General features: G+C 46.0%; 1 long non-coding RNA gene across 1 annotated transcript; it reads left to right on the forward strand.

The window, feature by feature from the left end:
- The first annotated feature begins 9,383 nt into the window (after nt 1–9,383).
- LOC311580648 lies at nt 9,384–19,870 on the forward strand. The gene is made up of 3 exons (XR_014773537.1): nt 9,384–9,501; nt 15,350–15,432; nt 19,695–19,870. It is a non-coding gene; the product is annotated as an uncharacterized lncRNA (long non-coding RNA).
- Nucleotides 19,871–21,518: the final 1,648 nt, after the last annotated feature.

Consider the following 21,518-nt stretch of genomic DNA (forward strand, 5'->3'; position numbering starts at 1 on the left):
TCAGTGTGTTTGGGGCGGGGGGTGGACTCAAACCCTCATGTTTGTACAGCAAGTGCTTTCATCCACGAAGCCATTTCCCCAGCCTGCAAGTATTCTTAACTGGTGTTTTCTGAACTAAAAAAAAAAAAAAAAAAAAAAAAAATCTTCATTTTGACAGTTGATGCTGCTTTCTGGTTTGAATTATAATTGCACGACGGTGACACAATGTTTATGGTATCAGTATCAGACCCACAACCTTTTTCTTTCAAAGTGCTGCTTGGAGTAGCTTTTGTCACCACAGAAGTATGATGAGTGCTCATCGAAGGGGTGAGAAAAGACACTGGCAAATCTTGGACCCAGCTAGCAAGACTGCGTTGGAACATCCTTGCTACCTAGAACCTTCTAGAGCCGACCTACTGTCTCTGAACCCATGCCTAACCACTGCATGAATGGAGCTTACAAGCAGGCGGCTTTGTATCACTTTGATTTTGAGAAAGATGGGTTCGGACATCACGATTTCATCATCGCTGACACAAATGGGCACGCACACTCCTTTCTAGGTCCATTCACACCACTTTATAAGCAGGAAAACTGGGTCGACCTCCGTAAGTTTTCCAGAGACACAGTTAGTGATGTGACTAGGGGGAGCAGAGAATTGGTTGAGCAGAGAGAAAGGAAACCTTGTAAGCAGTTGTCACACGGCTAACAGATTGGTCACAGGCAGAAGGAAAAGGCTGGTGTTCTTTCTCTTAGGAGGATGCCCTTCTCAAGCATGCTCAGGGTGCTGGCTATGGTGCCTAGACCTTAGAAATAAATGTCCACAAAGCCATTCCTTGTTCGCTGTCAGCGGCCAGAGATCTCTCATGCTGACGTCTGCAAAGCGCCTGGGCGGGCCGTTGAGCCCCGGTGCTGGAATCTGCAAAGTTGATGACTAGTCTCAGCAGTCCGGCCCGCATCTACAGGACATCTTGTAGCACAATCAAGCCCCACTTCATCATGCTCAGTGACAAGACTTTTCCTCGAGGAAGTCTCCGTCAGGCGCGGGGAGGCGGGGGACAGCGCAGTAGCTAATTAGACAAGGGGACTTACACGGCAAGTACAGGCCTACTTCAATAGCCTGGAAGGGCGGGCCCTGTCAAGCCACTCTCGTCGGCCCCGTGCTTTATAGCCGGCACTGTACTAGTTGAACATTAACACACGGAAATCTGCTGATTTCTCTCCCATCTCTTGGCCCACGCAGAGAAGAAGCGGCAAACTCATTGGTCCGCCTTAAAAGTGGCCCCAGGCTTCATTATCCCTGAAAGCATCAATCTTCAACTCTTTGTTCCAGAAGAGGCACGGGATGTGGAAAAGTAGAGAGATGGGCAGAGGTGCCGCGTGTGGACTTTCTGGTGTCTGCTGTAATTTCCTCCTTTTCCTAGGATGTTTGCTTGGGAGCTGGTGGTGGGTGGGTAGAGGGGGTGGGGGTGGGGGGGAAGCCAAAGACTTTAAGAAGGTATAATAGGTTTCCCTGTGGAGACCAAAGCTAAGGAATTGCAAACGTTTCCTTCCCTTTTGCTATTGTCATTTAATAGATGGTCGAAAACAATCTGAGGCGCATATGTTTACCAAATGGGGAAGAGTAGAAATGGGGAAGAGTAGATAGTGAAAGAACTTTGTAAAAAAAAAAAAATTAGAAATATATTCTAAATTTTTTAGAATGTAGAACAATGTAAACATAAAATAGCAACAACGGTGACCACAAAAAGCAATTAGCTTATATCAGGGTAGGATACATCTTTAACTGCTTCTTCATTAAGTCACTAGGATATGAAAACCTTTAAAGATTTTGTGTGTGTGTGTGTGTGTGTGTGTGTGTGTGTGTCTGTGTGTATGCGCGAGTGTGTGATCAGAACATCTCAAATCAGCTTCCGCCACCTGTGATAAATGTAGGAGATGCTAAAACCCTAAAGGAGTTTCTCAGAGAGGTCTCATTCAATCCCTCAGGCCACAGATGAGAACTTTAAAATCTAGACCGAGCCCAGCGTGGCCACTCTGCCTTGCTCTCTGTACAACACCGTGCTCTTCTGTTGTGGGAGTTTGGGGAAATTGGGGTAGAAATTATTTCCTTGGGCTAATATATCTGGGACTGAGTCCACCCCTTAACCTCGAGAGCCAGTGGCTGTGAGCTACGCTGAAGCATTCCCTGTAAGTCTGTCAGCCGAGGTTATTGAATTGTGTCTTCCTGGAGGGAGATGCTGTCGTCTTCCGGTTGAATTCCAGGAGGAGCGCATACGTGGTGCTCAGTCATGCTGTACAGACACTGATGTGTATAGCTCTATACCTCGGCTGTCTGCCAACCGCAGAGAATGGCGGGGTCCCTTGCCCGTGACAGTAAACAGGAGAAATAATAATCGTAATGGCAGGGGCTATGATGACGTGCCCTCCAACAGGGGACTCCCTGTGACTCACACAGTTGTCGCTCATTTACCTTGCTCCAGGCATGCAAACCATAGTGACGACGAATAAACCCATACAGGTCTACAAAGTGAGTCCACGACAGCCAAGGCTGTACAGAGAAACCCCATCTCGAAAAACAAACCAACAAACCAACCAACCAACAAACAAACAAACAAAAAACCCAAAATCCATACTGAAACTAGAGGCTTGGGCATGAGACCCAATTTCTGCCCAGTGGGAGGTTTCTGACTGTCCCAAACACTGAATCTTTGGGGGAGGGGCTCTTCATATCTCCAAATACACAAAGAATGAAGTGAATACATGTCTGAGAAGATTGCCTTTGCTTTTTCTTTTTTTCTTTTCTTTTCTTTTCTTTATTATGTATACAGTGCACATTAGGTCACATTGTAGATGGTTGTGAACCACCATGTGGTTGCTGGGAATTGAACTCAGAACCTCTGGAAAAGCAGTCAGTGCCCTTAACCACTCTCTAGCCGCCAAATTTTCCTTTTCTTTAAAAAAAAAAAAAAGACATTTATGTATGTATGTATGTATTTGTTTGTTTCATGAGGGTTAGGGAAAACAGGTACCATGGGTGACGTGTGGAGCTCAGAAGAAACCTCGCAGGAATTGGTTCTCTCTCTCTACCATGGGCGTTCTGAGGATCAAAGTCAGGTCATCAGCTTTGGCAGGAAGCACAGTTACCTGCTGCGCCCTCTGGTTGGCTCGGGTTGTGTACTGGTTTAGGTTTAGCCAATAATAGGCCTAGGATGGAGGGCAGGGGTGGGGATTGGTGAATGAAGGTTGAAGGCCTAGTCAGGGAGGTGCATGCTGGGGAGGAAGAGGTGAAGAGAACCATCTCAAGGCCGGAAGGCAGAGCTTACACACAACAATTTTTAAGTGCTAAGTGTGGTGTTGCACACCTTTTAAACTTAGTTATTTACCTATGTATGCATGTATATATTATGTATGTGTATGTATATTGTGTATGTATGTGTGTATGTGTCTATGTATGTTTTTATGTATGTAGGTATTTATCTATCATCTATCTATCTATCTATCTATCTGAGACAGGGTTCCTCTCTGTTGCCTGGCTTTCCTGGAATTCTCTGTGTAGACCAGGGCTGTCCTGGAATTCACAGAGATCTGCCTGCCCCTGCCTCCTGAGCACTGGGATTAAAGTTGTATGCCACAACTACTCCCAGCTGCACGAATCATTTTTGGTTTATCGATTGTTTCTTTAAGACAAGGTCTCATGTACACCAGGCTGGTCTCGAACTTGCTGTACAGCTGATGATGACCTTGGACTTCTGGATCTCTTCAACTTCCTGAATGCTGGGATTGCCCCTCTATACCTAGTTTATCCCATAGTGGAGACTGGACACAGGACTTGCCCTATACTGGGGGAGAAATCTACCAAAAGAGCTCCAGCCACATCCTCACGTCCAGGCCTGGTTTATTGATTCTTTAATGCCGCATTTGTTTATTTGTTTGTACTTTGGTCCACACTGTGCTCATAGGACCAGAGTTTCTTAAGCAAACAGAACCTAGAATGACTTGCCAACATGAGGACAGTTCAGCCTTCAGCATCTCTTAAAGTGTCTTGTCTTTGGTATTCCTGGATCATAGATTCTAGCTTGGCAACACCTGATGTGCCACCCCTGGGTGGGCTCCTTATGTTTTCCTTTGTCACAGTTCCTGGCACATCCGACTGCCACCATGGAGACGTGGTGTCATTTACCGCTTACCACTGTGTTCTGTGTTTTCATTACTGACGTAAGGTGAAAACAACCTGTGTCTCATTACCATAATGTCTCTAAAAGTGGGAACGTAAGGCTGGTCTGCAGTACACGTGTGCCTCTCACACCCAGTCTGCCACGTGTAAGCATTAGATGCCTTTCTCCTGAGAATGTCTGAGTTCCCAGGCTCTGCTCTTGACTTAAGAAGGGAGAAAATTGAGCTGAAGGAAAGATGTGCCCCAGCCAGTCTCTTCCTCTGTCACTTAGGTGGTGGCTTGTGTCACCTCTGTGACAGAATACCTGACAAGAAGCAGCTTAAGGAAGGGAAGGCCTGGGCACCGTTTGTGGGGGAGTCCCAGCAGAAGGAACATCAAGTGGCTGGTCGCAGTGCAGCCACAGTCAGGAAGGGGAGCTGCTGTTCGGCTCCCATTTTGTTCCTTTTGTTCCGTCTGACATCCCAGCCTGTGGAAGGTGCTGACGACATTTAGGGCTGGGCTTCCTCTCTCAATTTGCCTAACTAAAAAACAAAACAAAACAAACAAACCCAAAACAACAACAACAACAACAGCAAAACTTCACAGACATGCCTCAGAGATTGCTAATTTGTTTCCATGGTGATTATACATTCTGTCAAACTGACAATCAAGATTAATCATCTATTGCCCTATGATGTTGGGTTTGGTTGTAATTCTTATTTAGATTAAAAAAAAAAAAGGTGTGTGTTGGGGGGCAGAAAGGGAGAGGGAGGGAGGGGTGTGGGGACTTCTACACATGTGTGGGTGCCTTGGAGGCCCGAAGAGGCCCTCAGACCTTCTAGAGCAGGACGGAGAGGAGCTGTTGATCACCTGACATAGGTGCTGGGAACTAAACCCTGACCCTAGCAGGAAGTGCTCTTAGCTGTAGAGCCACCAATCCAGACCTGGAATGTCATTTTAAAAACTAGTTTGAAGTGACCCACCCAGGCTGCAATTCCAACATTCTTCTCCTGCTTAGGAAGTGTGTGTGTGGCAGCGGGGAGACAGGCAAACTACTGACATTTCCCCTTTACTCTCTCTTGCCCCGCCAGGCAACTCACCACACAAGCCCTGGGCTCCCTTTGTGGTGGGTGAGTTTGACAGAACCGGCTGCTGTCTACACGTTGGCTTGTCTTGATTACTCATTAGTGGTTCCCAGTTGAACCAAGAGCTCTCTAGAGATACACTTTGAGGTTTGAGGGTTTCTCTCGCAAATTCTGGAGGACTTGGGAAGGGTGTAACCGCGGTCTTAAGATCAATTCCACACCAGCCAGTCTGGAGCACCTTTCCACAGAGGAGGACTACCTGGAAGGTACAGCCAATTAAATACCCGGTTCCCTAACAGTTTTGTTCTCACATGACCTTTCCCCCCCCCCCTCACCTGTTGTGTTCCTTGGTCCTTTAATTAATGAGACTATGAAATTTTCAAAGGAACAACACAGATGTGGCGCCATTAAAAATGCTAGTGTAGACTTGAAATCTGATTATGAAATTGGGAACAAAGACAAGTTAGCACCTAAATCCCAAGTGTGATTTTTAAAATCTATTTTGTTTTCTTCGGTGGCTCGTTTCTTCTACCGAGTGTAAACAAAGCCTGGATGGAGGTATATCAGGGCGACTTGTTCAGCTGGTACAAATACTAGCTTGTTTTCTGGGGCTCCTGTAGAGGCATGGAAATTGTGTGTGTGTGTGTGTGTGTGTGTGTGTGTGTGTGTGTGTGTGCACACACGCGGGCGTGCTCAGGTGCCACCATGTATTGGTTGGTAAGAACTTAATAAAATATTTAAGTAGAAAAAGATCCACTAGAGACTGAGATAAACATCCTGAGAGGGTCCTTTCACCCAGGTCCTAGACAGCCCTCTAAGGTAGGGAAACAAATTGAGAAGAGCCTTTGTTTTTGTATTCCAGGTCATTACTGGTGGGACATTAGCCAACTCGAAAATGCTGTCAGAACAGATTCCGAATGCAGACAATCACGGCGTCAACTCTTATTTTAGGCGAACTGGTTGGGCTGTTTCTACTACAGAGAAGTGGAGTGGGTTTCCCCCAATGAGCCTAATTGAAAGGACTTGCTTCCACTTGAAAGATGGGGTAAACAGCTGGCAAAGAGGTGTGTGTTTAGAGCAATGTAGAAATCTTGGAAGAGACCAGTAGCTAGCTAGCCAGGGTCACCAGTTTCATGCCTGACTCCATTAGTCCTTAGGCTCTGACCTTGAGTGGGGTTTGGCCGTGTGCTTCCCCTCTGTGGTAGGGGAGTGATGAGGTGGTGAGTCATCTTTGTGGCCGGGACAGTCACTGTGAATAACTGGAAAGCACTTTTTTAGACAAGAGCTTCTTCTACGGGGCCTCTGTGTGTGAACACAGTTGGGGAATGTGGACACGTACACATTTCGATGGAAGGAACAATTTGGGTTTGGATGCCTAAGGAAGTGTGCTCATAAATTCCAGGACAATTGCAAATTGTTCTGAAAGGAAACCCTGTAGTGGAATAAGGAATGAAGCAGCAGATGGGGGTTTTCAGTCATTGACTCTTTCAACATAGGTTGCCTGAGTTCTTACGCTGGACTGGAGGCAGTCAAAGATGCAGGGGCTCGGTGCAATTCCCCGGGTTGGAGGGACAATTGTAGCAACATGTGCACTCCGAAAAGAGAAGCATAGCTTTGTTTTTCTTCTCTCATGAAGCTCAGTGGGGATTCACACACACACACACACACACACACACACACACACACACACACACACACACACAGCACAGGACCCAAAATTCTAATCTACTCTTATAGGAAAATAACTTCTATGTCTCATTTTTTTAACGACTAAAATTAAGGACTAGCCTTACCTCACAGGTAAAAGGAAAATGTTCATATACAGCACTTGGTATGTGATTAGGGACATTCAGCCTTTGAGGGTAATAGTTGTTGCAACTACTTAAAACAAAACCAAAACAACTCCAAGCCTCATCATCCAACTGCATTTGACAGTTAAAAACTGACCATTTCTACCTAAATGTTATTATGTAATCATACCTTCATTGGAAAAAAAAACTAAATCAGTATCGTTAACCATGGAACATGGTTGTTAAGTGCAGGGAGATGAACTAGAATTTTCAATAATAGATTCAAATCGCCAAAAAAGCTTTATGGTAAGAATAAAAATTAAACAGATGGGGTTGGAGTACTTGCCGGTGGGATCCTGGAAAAGTCAAAACTTGATACATTTTAACCTAACCCTGAACCTAACCCTAGCCGTAAAGATAACCATAACCCTAGCCCTAACCCCAACCCATAACCCTAACCCTAACCTTATCCTCAACAGTAACCCTAACCTTAACCTTAACCCTAGTCCTAACCCTAATACCCTAACCCTACTTTACCTATAAAGCAACCTGGTGGCTGTACTTACATCTGGGACACATTCTGGTTCCAAACATGATTTTTCTGTAACAGTGAACAGTAATGGTGAACAAAATAGAGTTGGTAGTGCTTACCCTTTAAGTAGGAAGTAAGACATGGGCCTATGCCAGTGAGTATCTATATAATCACATAATAATAATAATAATAATAATAATAATAATAATAATAATAATATAATAATAAAGTCCCTGTCTAAATGGACTCCTTGATAGAAAGATCTATCTGTGCAGACAGAGATATCCATCAGTGTCATAGATTACCATGGTGTGGCTCAAGAATACCGTGAGCAAACCCGACCATTGATTAAGAACCTGCTTATGAAAAGTGGGATGAGCAGGCGCGGGGAATCCTTAAGTGGCTGAACTGGCCTTTATAAAGCAGGCTGGATTCCTTGCGGTCCTCAGCTACGATACAGTAGAGGTTCTCAGGGGTAGGTTTTGGACCAGCCTCACCTGGGAACTTATTAAAAATGTAAATTACTGGGCCACAGTCCAGGCCCACTAAAATAAGAACCTCCCTGGGTGGGGCCCCAGCAATGTTGGGGAAGCTTGGTCAAGACCAAGAAACCACCAAAACAGACCTCATCCTAAGAAGTGATTAAGAAAGTAAAGGACAGCAGATGAACGAGTTCCACACTCGCTCCTTAACTCTTCCATATACTTTGCTTGATTCTACAAAACAGACTTAAGGTATACCCAGATGCTCAGTGAGGTCACTCAGTGGGTGAAGGCGCTTGCTGCCGGGACTAAGAACATGAGTTCCATCTTTGAGGCCCACCTAGTGCAAGGAGAAGACGGACTCCCAAAAGCTGTCTTGTGACCTCCACACATGTGTGCTGTGGCATGCATGCCCCCACACACATATACATATAAAACATAAACAACAACAAGACTCCTCTGTACCTTAAAATGATACATCATTGCTGAGCATGGTCTCATAAGCCTTTAATCCCAGCACTTGGGAGGCAGAGGCAGGCAGATTTCTGATTTCGAGGCCAGCTTGGTCTACAGAGCAAATTTCAGGATAGCCAAGGCTAGACAGAGAAACCCTGTCTTGAACACTCTCCCACCACCAAAGGGAAAAAAAATGAAAAAAGAACAAAAAGAAAAGATACATCGTGAAATAAGGTCAGGATTGAAAGTACAGGAGCCCGGTGAGGTGCTGGTGAGGATCACAAAGAGTTAAAATCTGAGAGACGTCTGCTCTTTCTTCATTAACCAATGTTGGAAGTCTGGACACTTCTGTCCAGTGTCTGCTGCTGACCTGATGCTGTGCATTCTCACACAAAGGTTGAGTAAACATAGCTGAATCTTCTAGAAGATTCTATAAAAGACAAGAAAACTTCTCCCCCACCTTGTCTTGGAGAACGTGCCATCGCCTCAGGAGGGACTGAGGTAAGGAAAAACATAATCCGAAAACAAAACAAAACAAAAGTGAGTAGATTAGCCACCTTGAAAGTGACCTTAACCAGGGCTGGGCCTGACCCTCAGGAAAGCAACTGGGTGGGGAGTTTTGGTAAAGAGTTGTAAAGTTTAGGTGGAGTGACCTGGAGAATGAGGCCATGTTTAGATTAAGAATAAGCTGGTGCAGTTCTCGATGGCCGAGAGTGGCTTCTCAGGGACCGGGTGCTCTGTCTTGGTGGTTAGTATTCATGAGACACACCACACTTCCTTTCCGAGGATCTCATCTCCTCTGTGGCTCTCATGCTCCGGGCCTCCCCGTGAGATAGGCGTGGGTGGGTGCTATTGCCCCATCTCCTCGTAAACGAGAGCACCAGGGAAGCCAATGCCTTTGATTGGTGCAAGCTCCATCAGTCAACAGATATTTATGAAGCATCTGACATTCCTTCCTGGCGCTTGGTCCTTTAGAGATCTGTGTAGGGATGCGCCTTCCTCTGGTGAAAATCAAGCAGACTCAGTGAGTTAAGGGATGGTGGTGGTGCTTGGCTGCTGTTCCCTGGAGGGGGGCTGGAGGGGGGGGTATGGATAATGCAGATGCTGGAGCAGGTACTTTTCACTAAGTGCAGTTTCACACCCCTGACTCATCAGTCCCCTCATGGCAGCGCTCCATGTAGCTTCCTGGGAATAGGCTGTGAGGTTAGGCAACAGGAAGGTTAGGACTCCGCTAACCGGCAAAGTTAGTTGAGTCTTCCTGTTAACTGAACCCAAGAACAAAAGCTGCTCCAACCTTAATCTGTTTAGAACTGATGAGAACTCTAGCGACAATGCAAGCGTACAGATAGTGTTCAGACATGGTCAAGTGGCCTTAAGGTCATTTTAGGACACACGCCATGTCACCAACACACTTCTGGCTGCGGATTGCTCATGTGGGCCACGAAGGAGTGGTTTCAAGTGGGTTTGGTGACTCCTTTGAGGCTATGTGCTTGCTTTCTGATGGCTGGGGGCGTACCATCTCACATGATTGGTATTTAGATCGACAGCAGAGGTGGAGGGAGTGAAAGAAACAGGGCCTAGGGGCCTTGAGAGATGGCTTATCACCTAAGAGCACCTCCTGCTCCTACACTGGGCCTGAGTTTGGTTCCCAGCACCTGGACTGAGCAGCACACAATAATCATCTAGCTCCAGGGGGATGCAACCCACACACACACACACACACACATTTTATTTTATGTGTATGGATGTTTTATTTGCATGTATGCCTGAGCATCACAAGTGTACCTGAAGTGGATGTCAGATCCCTTAGAATTGGAGTTACAGACAGTTGGGACTCGAACCTGGGTCCTCTGTAATAGCAGCTAGCGCTCTAAACTGCTGAGCCATCTCTCCGACTCCACCCCGCTGGGTGCTCCCTTTATTCTAGTACATTTGCATCCTGCATTTTCTTTCTTGCCTTCTCCTTCCCTCTGTCCCATCCCTCCTCCTCCTCGTTCTCCTCCTCCATCCTTTCTTCCTCCTCCTCCTCCATCCCTTCTACCCAGGAGCTTGCGAGACAATTGCTCTAAAACTGAACTATGCCTATAATCCTTTCTTCTTTTCCCTTAGGCTTGAGGATACCATTCAGTTGATAAAGTGCTTGTTTAAAGTTGAGGAAGCCCTGGGTTCGATCCCCACACTGCACAAAGCAGGCATGGTTGGTGGGAGTTTATAATCCCAGTGCTTGGAGTGTGGAAGAACCGGAAACTCATCGCTATATAGGGAACTTCAGGCCACCCTGCACGACCTGATATACTATTTAAAACCAAACCCAAAGAGCACCGAGAGAACGGCCCGGGCATCTTGTTACTTGAATTGTTTTCATCAAGACCTTGTGAGCCCCATGGCTCACCGAGTAGCGGTGGTGACGTCAAGCCTTTTGGGCTGACTGATTGAAATCTAAGCCTTCCCAGTGGGCTGCCAGACTTCACCGGCTCTGCTGTGTGGTGACGGTGGCCTCCATTTTTTTTTTTTTTTTTTTTTTTTTTTTGCATTGGCACATTTCCGTTCTGCAGGGCCGCCAGTTTGGTGCCTGTACCTCCTGACTATGCTGCGCACGTTGTAGTAGTATTTAAACACAAAACCTTCCATAGTCATCATCCTCGGATTCATTAGCGATTTGTTCAGAAAGCAAAACAAGGAAGAGTACAACGGGAGAGGAATGGCGAGCTGTGTGGGGCTAGGAAGCTCCGGGTTAATCTATCGATGTTACTGGCAGGTGATGGATAGACCTGTGTGGGAAGGGCCTGGCACATTATCGGCGTTGGTCACTGTCCCTCGGCCCTTACCCCCCACCCCCCACCCCCAAGATTCTAGTCATATCAGTAAAAGAAGAGAGACTCAGGCCAGGCAGTGGCAGCACACGTCTTTAATCCCAGCACTCCGGAGGCAGAGACAGACAGATCTCTGTGAGTTCAAGACCAGCCTGGTCTACAAAGCGAGTCCAGGACAGCCAAGGCTCTGTTATACATAAAAATCCCTATCTCAAAGAACAGAGAGAGAGGGGGGGGAGGGAGGGGGGGAGAGAGAGAGAGAAAGAGGGAGAGAGAGAGGAGAGAGGGAGAGGGAGAGGAAGAGGGAGAGAAAGAGGGAGAGAGAGAGAGAGAGAGAGGAGAGAGGGAGAGGGAGAGGGAGAGAGAGAGAGAGAGAGAGAGAGAGAGAGAGAGAGAGACCCATTGCACCAGTTTCCAGTTAGCTAATTTATTCAATCTAGTTGCATTATTACCCTAACCAGAAGACTCTTCTAGCATAAGGAGAGACAAGCAGACATTCCACAGAATGACTGACAGTTGCAAATGGATGCGGCAGGAGCTGTCTTTACTGTGGAAACTGAGTCAGTTGAGGACTTTGGCTTACACCGTGAACAGGTGCCTTAAAAAAAAAAAAAGCCTACTTTTCCCCCCCTAATCTCCATATGTAATTTCTACTAATAAATATTTCTTCACCTTCACATCTACATGGAAAAAATCGCCTCCTACACAAGCTCCACCTTCCAGCCGGGCCCAGACCTCTCAGTCCCAACACTATCATTACACCCAGGACTCCAGCAGGCCTTTGCTTATGAAGGCTTCATGCAAATATGAGCCAAAGGGGGCGAAGCATGAAGTGCTGCCACTTTCCCCTTCCCATTTCCCCAAGGGAAATAACAGTTTATTCCGCAGGCTTTCAAATCACTCCCACAAAATTGGCAATCCAATACAATCGACGCATTCATGCTAACCCACCCAGAAGTAAATACACTGCGGTTAAAACTGCGACATTTGCAAAGACCACGGCTCCCCAATTACTGAAGAATTAAGTAGGGATATAATGACAGGAGGGCTAAGTCTAATTCGGCATGGAGAGAAGCGGCCTTGCCATTCTGTGTCTAACCCGCCAAGGGAAACTTTCTACGCCTTTGAGCGCCTTTGAGAACTCCGACATACAGCTAACTTCCACGTTTGCTTTAAATAAAAAGACCGTACCATATTTTCTTGAGTTCAGTTTAAGAATGGACAAAATGTCCCCAAGATGTGCTAGCTTAGGGGCAGGGGGTAGGGGGACGCCTTTCTGGAATAAGCCAATGCTCTGACATGCTCAAAGAACCTTTGTGGGAGTGATTGTCGCGAATCCACACTGCGTGAAGCTGGAGCTTTTCTGGCTGTTCATGGAAAGCAAAAGGAAGTGAGCTGTCCAAAGTACATGCATGATGGAATGGGGGTCACAAAACCTGGACTTGGGTCCCAAGTTCATCCTTAGTAGCAATACTAGCACTAGGAACGACCAACTTGCTCAGCACTGTGCATATTCCTGGAATTTGTTGTTGTTGTTGTTGCTTTTTTGAGACAGGGTTTCTCTGTGTAGCCTTGACTGTCCTAGACTCACTTTGTAGACCAGGTTGGCCTCAAACTCACAGCGATCCACCTGCCTCTGCCTCCCGAGTGCTGGGACTAAAGGCGTGCGCCACCATGCCCAGCTCCTGGAGTTTTTAAATATGCATTTTAGCCTTACAATGATGCAAGGAAGGAAGGAATGCAGTTATTGAGGGCCCTCCTGTTTCACAGATGAGGAACTCAGCCCCAGAAAGGTGGTAATGGCCTGTCACCAACCAGCCCAGGTCTAGGTCCAGAGGAGGGAGGAGCTTTACCTTGCTCGAGCAGCAAGGCTGATCTGAAAGCAATATAATTAGTCTAGAATTTCTAGCCTATTGAGTAGATCATTGGACCATGATGTCTCTGAGCACCCCAGCTGGACTAGGAGGTGAACCTCCTCACATTTCATCTCTTTGGCCAGGAAACCACTTCTGTGTGCCCATTGGATGCTGGCACCCGTGATCACTGTAGACAGGCAGTCAGGAGAGGAAATGAAATGCTAAGCATGGGCTTGGCTGTTCCAGAAGGATTGCCTGTCCTATAAATGGACATCTTGCAGAGACTGCTTGGTGGCTATGACAAGCAAAGACCCGCCATCACTTTAATCTCTGAGCCCAGTCCACCCACAGGCCTCAAGAAAACGCCTGATTGATCAGACAGTGTCACGTATTTCAGTTCCCTTTCCTTTCAGAGGGAAAGAACCTTCCGGAAACGTGGGCACCCAGGAAGAAGGCTCTCTCTGTTCCTGGGTCACACACAGATAGGCTAGAGTCCTCCATAGAGGGGGATGCAGGAACATTTTTTTCATTCAATAGACACTTAAATATAATGGAGTGGATTTTATTGATAATATACTCTGTGCAGGAGCAAGTGAAAATATCTAACGAGCTCTGCAATGCCCTAGGTGCTGAACTTTCTCATTAAAAATGCAAAATTTTATTTAAAAGGTTTAATTTTAATAAGACATCTAGTTTTTGAAGACAAAGAGAAGAAAATGTGAGCATTAAAGGCACCATTTCTAAATCCCAGTTCAATTGGCTTAAAAGCAAAAAGTTAAATTTTTTATAATTTGGTTTGTTTATAAAACAATCATATTTTGTGAGTTCTTGAATATTGAGATCTAAAGGTAGAAAAAAACTTTCAGAAAGATATGAGACATAGCTTCTCCCAGAAAATTCTTCAGAAAGAAGTGCCTTCTGATTTGCTTGATAACTTGATTTTAAAGTATAATTTATTCTTTTTCTGTAGATACTAATTAATTGTAACAAGGTTGTTATGAGTAAGACTATGGTTGCTGGCAAAAAGAAAAACACCAGCAAATCAAGGCAAAAAGCCCCACATCTTAAATAAAAAACAACAAAACAAAACAAAAACAAAAGATTCCCCAACTAGCAAACTTTTTTATATAAACTCTTCTATCTAGAATTTAGACTCCCTCTTCGAACCACCTCAGACTATTGTCCCTTTTCCCCCACTTCATATTTATCTCCCCTTCATTTAATTATTATTTATCTAATGACATAGGAGTTTCTATGGTGTTTTTCCACCCAATAAATCAGTTTCTTTTTGGCTCCTAGAACCCATGTTTGTGTTTTCTTTAGTTGCCTTCTGGGGGAGCTGTCTGTGGTCTCGCTTTTGTTTTCTCCTGTGGTCTAAGGGCTCCAACCCAGGCCCTCCCACCGAGCTAGGCAAGTGCTATAAATGGGCTGCATCTAGCCCCACCCCTGATGACTTAAAGCCTCTTGCTAGCAGGGAGAAGTACACCACACACAAGCTCATGCTCCAATTTCTCAGGCACATTTATACTTTTCCCTCCAAAGAACTTTCGAGTTTCTTTCTGAGGCAGTGGAAATAAATGTGTGGGAGGAAGAAGGAAGGGGGAAAAAACAACAACCCGGAAGTCCATATTAGCGCTCATGGAATGAACGCCGTCTGGTGGCCTCTTGCCTTTGCAAGGCATAAGATGACCATGAGAAGAGTTGGCAGATAAAGACACTTGCTGACCAGCTTGGTGATCTGAGTTCAAGTCCTGGGACCCACGTGGTGCATAGAGGAGAGACCAGACTTCTGCAGATTGTCCTCTGCGTGCAGTTGAACACACTCACCCCCTTGACACAAGCAAACAAACATATGAGAGAGAGAACAAGGAAACCAAAGCTGGCATTTGCTAGAATTGACAAAAAAACCTTTGCGTCTCTCCTGCGCATACTTCCATTCGATGCTGAGCGAACATTTGCTGAGCCCCTACTTTGCGTCAGGCCCAAAGGTTTGACTGAATTTGGCAATGGGTGAGACAGTCTTTGTTTAATCCAGCTCCCAGGTAAGAAAAGCAGAATTGTGGTCCCCGGGGTCACCTAACATGATTCATCCCCAAAGCAAGAACAGCGATAATGAGAATAGTGATGCTTTTGGTAAGAATGTCATTTTAATTAATTAGTTAGCTAATTAATTAATATATTTATGGCTTTTTTTTGTTGAGAGATGGGTTCTCTGTGTAGCCCTGGATGTCCTGGAACTCTTTTTGCAGACGGCCTGTCCCTGTGTCCTAAGTGCTGGGATTAAAGGCGTGTGCTCCAACACCTGGCAAGTTACATGTAACTTGATGCTTCATGGATTCTCTCATTTGATCCCCACAAACATCTGAGGGGGCATTTTGTAGAACAGAGACTGAGGCATATAATGTGTCCAAACCCAAAGTCCACAAAGTGAAGGTAGAATTTGGAATCCAATCCAACTTTACCAGAAGCCAAGAGCCTACAGTTTTTATTTTACTTACTTGTGTGTGTGTGTGTGTGTGTGTGTGTGTGTGTGTGTGTATGTATACATGTTTGTGTGCACATGCGTATGTAGGTGGACACCAGAGGTCAACATCAGGTGTCTTCCTCCATCACTTTCTATCTTATGCTTTGAGACAGAGACTCCCACTAAACTGTGACTCATTGGCTGAATTGGCTGGCTAACAAGCTCGAGGGATCAACCTGTCTACTCCGCATCCCTCAGGCAGTCCTCCCTTGCCAGTACAGGGACCACAGATGTGTGCTACCGCATGTGCCCTTTACTAGAGTACTGAGGGTTTGAACTCAGGTCCTTGTGCTTGCACAACAGGCACCTTATCAACTAAGCCACCTCCCCAGCTCCCAAGGACCTAAGGTATTTTAACATTATTTTCTATGTATGGGGGTTTTGTCTGTAAATATGCTTGTTGCACCACCTGTGTGTGTGGCCAGAAGAGGGCGTTGGAGGCCCTGAAATGTGAGTTACGGATGATTGTGAGCCACCATGCTGGCACTGAGACTAGAACCTGGGTCCTCTATGCTCTACGCATGAGCACCATGCATTCTGAATCACCGAGTCACCTCTCTGCCCAGAGCCTATGGGTCAAACCACTAGTTCCTCCAGCACTTTTCCCTGGTCATCGTCGGCCTTTTCGAGGTACTCATCACTACCCTGGACTAGAGGAATCCAATTCTCTGCAGAAGGGGCCGAGGGCAATTCACATGGCCACCCTTTCCCAATGACTTCTCCAAAAGCACCAGTGTGCTGTCCTAGGCATTTTGGAGACTCATATTGTCCCTGCTTTCACATATCTCTCCTGCCCAAAATTATCAGCTGACTCCTAAAGCAAAGAGAGAGGATTCCAGCAAGAATGGCAGAGGAAACTGGGTGTGGGGTGTGGGGTGGGGAATCCCACTGTAGTGGGATGTCAAGTGGTACTGCCAACATTTTGGCTTTTCCAGTTTCTCCCCCCCCCCCCCTTGTAAGAAAGCTGTTGGCAGCTTTTCAAATAACAAAGTGCGGCAACACGGAATCGTACATGCTATAATAAGTAGAAAGGGGGAGGGAGGCAGAACACAGAATTGCAAGGCTGCTGCTATTCAACAGTGTAATAACACGTCTGCGTGTGAGCTGGGAACATTTACACAAAACGAGAGCGCGGCGGGTTGCCCTAGCGGATTACAGGTACCTGAAAAACAAACAAACAAATCGACTTAAGACAGCAATTTTCACTATTAATGCCTGAATGTTTATGCAATGAAAACTTTAAAAGTCACCAAATGGTTCACAGGGAGAAAGGAACGGCCCACTGTTCTCTTGCCCTAGGGGGTGAGCAGTTGCTTCTTGCCCTGTAAAACCAACACAAGCACACTCAAAATGGTCCTCTCTCCTCACGGGGACATTCGGAGCTGGATGTGTGTACACAACACAAGGCCGCAGAGGATGCTGATGGCCATAAGATGAGCAGGGCTGTTGAGGCAGCAAAGCCCTGAAATGAGATGAAACGTGGGCACAGGCAGAGCCAGGGAAGGCATCGTGACCCTAGGTGGTTAATTTATTTCCATAAATGTGGCTCACTGCATATTCTATAGTGTTTGAGAGGTTGTACAAAATGCCTATCAGAAAGAAGACTGGTACCCCACCCCCCAGGTCTAGCAATGTACTGCAGTCAACATATCATAACAGCAACAGTAATAACATTAGCCAAGGGTTGCACAGCATCTAGGGTTCACATCTCTCATATGTTACTTCATGTCCCCTCCCCCCCCCCCCCCCCCCGCCGCCTGCCCCATAATACCCACAGCGCAAATTCACTCTCCCATTCTCTAGATGTGGGAATGGTCCAGGAGAATTGAAGTCCCTCATCTGAGGTCATGTTCTGAGGATGTGGGATGGTGTTATGGTGCCAAATTCCCTCTCTCTGGTATACAAGAAGGTTGGTCACAGCCTCCCGAGGGAGCTGCTGGAAGATGCTAAGATCTTGTAAGAGAGGAAGCTCCAAAGAGGAGCGATAGAGTTGAAGGGGGCCAGGGTGAAGTGGAGAGAAGCCGGAAGGGAGGTCTAGTCTGTTGAGGGAAAGGACGGGGTTGGTGTAGCAAGGGTTTGGGAAAGAGGACAGCAGGCTCTACTTGAGGCTAACATGTTTGAATCTAAGGCACGTTCAGAACACAAGATTAAACTTTCTAGCTATTAGAGAAAACTTTATAGGAAAGATGAAAGCCACTGAGGCCTTTTAGCACGCCTGCTGAGAAGGGGCCTCATCTCTGACTAGTTGAGGATTCTGTGCAGTCAGCCACCCCCTTCCATACCCCTCTACTCTTTCAAAGGGATCTCTTCCCTCTGTGCTACTCACATGCCTGAGAGGCTCTCTGGGGGAAGAGTTTAAAAGATCTCAAGTGCAAGGGCCTCTTCTCTGTTGAGTCTAGAGAAAACATAAAAATCTAATCAATGAAGAGGTGACTGTGGCTGAACGCCTACAACCTACAAAAACACACTTCCCTTTGTGGTTGAGGACAAAATATAGTGCAGAGAAAAAAATGCACCTAGAGGCATGGAAAATTGCCATGTTTATAAATTATATTTATTTGTTTCTTTTTCTTTTTTAAAGCAGGTTTTAAAAATTTATTCTCACTTTATGTGTTTTGTCTACAAGTATGTCTGTGTGAGGGTGTCACATCTCTTGGAACTGGAGTTATAAACAGTTGTGAGCTGCCATGTGGGTGCTGAGATTTGAACCCTGGTCCTCTGGAAGAGCAGTCTGTGCTCTTAACCTATGAGTCATCTCTCCAGCCCCTATTTATTGGTTTTTGAGACAGGGTTTCTCTGTGTAGCCTTGGCTGTCCTGGAATGGCCTTGAACTCACAGAGATCTGTCAGCCTCTCCCTCCCAAAGTGCTGGGATTACAAGCATGCACCACCAGGCCTGGCTAACAATTATTTATTTTTTGTATGTGTGTTGAGCATGAGTGTGTTGTGCATGCCTGTGTGTATACACTTCACATACGTGTGGGTGCACATGGGCAAGCATGCATGTGCATGCAGGCTTAACATTGATTGGGATGGTTTCCTCGGCTGCTCTTTACTTCTATCAAGGTACCGAATGCATGCTGATTCCAGTGAGCCTGGGTAGCAGGCTCGCTTTGAGGAATCCCATGAGGAATACCAGTTCTGCGCTTATGGGCAGTGACCATGTCTGTCCAGCTCTTAGAAGGGTTTAAGGGGCTGAACTTCAGATCTCATAATCATGTGGCAAGTGCTCTACCCACTGCACCATCTCCATGACCTGACCCTTGGAATTCTTGACTGTAGAGCTACAATCACACAAGGACACATGTGATGTGACAAGGCAGAGTTGACAGACATGGAGATGGCCCACGGAAGGGGCAGCAACTGGGCTATGCATTAGAGTTAGGACTATAAGGAGATCCAGGAGCCACTAAGATGGATTTTTTTTTTTTGAGAACAAGATTTAGTAGTAGAGGGTTTTGTTTGTTTTTGTTTTTGCTTTTGTTTTTGCGATAACAAGGTCTCACTTAGTAGTTTTGGCTGGCTTGGAACTCTTTGCCTCCCAAGTGCTGGGATTAAAGGCATGTACCACCACACTCAGAATTAATAGAGCTCTTAACGTGTCAGAATGTGAGCATGGCAGGGCCTCTGAGCCGAATTCAGGAGCACAAATAAAGCTAAATAGGGCTCTTTGCGCCCCCCCCCCCACACACACAGAGAGACTGAGAGGAATCCTATTCTGTGTCACTGTTGAGTCCCTAGTCCAGAGTATTCATACTGTTTCTAAACCTATCATATGGGATGTGAAACTTAGAGCTCCTGATGGCTAGGGTAGACATTTGGGGAAGAGAGACCTCTCATAGACCCAGAAGCAGAAGACACTTGGTGGATGCCCGTCGCCCCTCCCCGGAGAAGTGAGCATCACAGAGTTAGCCACGAGGATGGGGAAAGAGGTGAATTCAGCCCGAGTTAGCCTAACAATGGGGGGGGGGGTGAAAAATGCCATTAAACTCTTTTGTGCGAATTTAAAGTTCTATGCTCCACAGGAGAAGAGACGGTGGCGGCGAAGGTGAGAGGGCGAAGATGGATGCGCTGGAGGTGAAGACGCCGAGGATGCTGATGGTGGTTCCGGAGATAATGAGTCTGACCAAGAATTGCTCTTTTCATTTGTTCATAAAAGGTCGGAAAACTGATGGTGTCCGAAGGGCATTCAGTGATGCACACCAGTATCTCATTTCTTATAAATCTTTTCCTTGTGTTAATAAACTTTGGCTAGTAGAATTCCTTGGGGGCAAAAGGAGTACATATCCCAGAAAGAAATATTGAAAAATTAGAGGAAACATTCTTACTGCTAATGACTTGGTCAACTGAGATGGGGCATTAGGACCTCATTTCTGGTTTGTTATTAGGCAGAACGTGCCTTTATTCCTTGGTGTCAGAAAATATGAGCTTTTGATATTGCTGCTGAGTGTAATTGACTCTTCGGAGCCCTGTTTGAACTCAGTGATTCATCATTTTTCAAATTAGTAAGGACAGTGTTAGGGTAATCTGAGGCAGTTATCAGCCAAGCCTCCCTCAATGCCTTCCACAACAGTGGGGGAAGCTGCCATCTGCAGAGTCTCTTATCCCTGCTCCCATCTAGGCTTGAGGTGCCAATTGGGACCTGTTTGTTTGTTTATTTATTTATTTATTTATTTATTCGAAGGCATTTTCTCCTGGCTCCTGACAGCCCCGCAGGAAGTGAGTCCATGCGAGGCTTGCAGCCTGGTTTGTTGAATGGGGGTAGCGGTGACTGACCACCCTTGTCAAAGGACAAGACACTCAAGTGTCAGGCACTTGCAGAGCCATCGATCTTCTGGGCTTCTCCACCCACGGGGACTGGGCCGCAAGCACCCACGGTGGAGCCCCTGGTCTCTGCTTTCTCTTTGTCATTATGCCGTTGTCAATTCTGCCATTTATTCGGTGATTAATTGTCCGTCGTTTGGAAGGTTCTGCTGGGGAGCCTGCAGAAAAGAGGCAGTTTGTTCCCCCAGGTGGCTTCCTTCGGACCAGCCCCAAATGGTAATGGCTCGCTGCTGCTGACGCTTTGTCGTGAGAGGCAAGGATGCCACTTCGGGTTCTTTTGTAAGAGCGGTAATTGAGTTTTATAAACCTGGGAAATCAACCCAGTCATACAAAAATATAAAAATAAATAAATAAACCCACGTTAAGAAAGAGTCTTTTGAAAGTTCCCCCCAGAGGTGCCACTTACTGTTAAATCCCATGCAGAGTTACAACTTGCTCACACTATTGCTTTAAAGTTTTTTGTTTTTTGTTTTTAATTCAGGGTATTCACATGCACATTCCTGTCAACATAACTGCCTGAAAATAACTCTGAGGAGGATAAGGTACCTGATATTTTATCAGCAATTGCTTCTTACCCAAATAAAATATCTGAGGTTTTTTTTTTTTAACCCGAAATAGTCACAATGATGATATGGGTGTTTAAGTCAACCTCTCTTTTACATTGTTGTTGTTGTTATTGTTATTATTATTATTATTATTTAGAAAAAAAGAACCTGGTGACAAAGGCTTTGTGTCTGGAATTTAAAGATAATGGCTTTCATGGAAATAAATAGAAGGATGGCAATGCAGATTTTCCCTAAGGGCTCCCCGAGGTAGAAGTTAGGGTAACAGTGTTGCCAGAAGAGGAAGTGAGGTGTCTGGTGGGGACAGGGAGGAGCTAGGGAATGCCACCCAGCCTCCTGCAGCCGGCCCAGCCGGCCGAGATTATTATGCACGTGACTTCTAAGTAGGTGGGTTTCCAAAAACGGGCCAAGTGAGTCATCTGTGGAAAGCGAAAAAAGATTCTGTATGTGAGCGATCGTCTG

The sequence above is a fragment of the Acomys minous genome (genome assembly GCF_964271855.1).
Source record: "Acomys minous genome assembly, chromosome: 13".
Lineage (NCBI taxonomy): Eukaryota > Metazoa > Chordata > Mammalia > Rodentia > Muridae > Acomys > Acomys minous.